The 395-nt window shown below is 74.7% G+C and overlaps 1 protein-coding gene across 2 annotated transcripts in view; it reads left to right on the forward strand.

The window, feature by feature from the left end:
• The window catches only part of ANKRD12 (ankyrin repeat domain 12), a 196,752-nt gene continuing 196,357 nt past the window's right edge, over positions 1-395 (forward strand). For both annotated transcript variants that reach the window (XM_023740044.1, XM_023740045.1), the window contains exon 1: positions 1-219. The gene's annotated coding sequence lies outside the window, so the exon portion shown is untranslated. The remainder of the gene's footprint in view (positions 220-395) is intronic.

The raw sequence follows: 395 nt of genomic DNA on the forward strand, positions 1-395 counted from the left end.
GCGGCGTTAGTGGCGGTTGCAGCGGCGACGAAGACATCGACAGCGACGGCAGCGCCAGGTCCCTAGTTCCGGGGTTAAACCCTCCTGCACAGACCGTGCCTCGCATCTGAGAGGGCTAGGGGGGCGTGGCGAGACAACAGGAAGGGGGCTCGGTCTCGGCTCTCCGGCGCTGGAGAGGAGACCCCCGTCCGCACCGCGCCAGCCCCTCCCCAGAGCCAGGTGAGAGCCGCGCCCCCGTCCCCCGCCGGCGCTGACAGACCGTTGACGGGTCCACAGCCGCCCGCCCCTCACCACGGTCTCGGCCGCCCGCGGGCTGGTGGCAGGTGGGAGGACGCGGGTGGCGGGCGGGCGTTGTCACGGCGAGGGCGGCGCCGGGCCCCGGGGACCGGGCGGAG

The sequence above is a fragment of the Trichechus manatus genome, unplaced genomic scaffold, assembly GCF_000243295.1.
Source record: "Trichechus manatus latirostris isolate Lorelei unplaced genomic scaffold, TriManLat1.0 scaffold00146, whole genome shotgun sequence".
Lineage (NCBI taxonomy): Eukaryota > Metazoa > Chordata > Mammalia > Sirenia > Trichechidae > Trichechus > Trichechus manatus.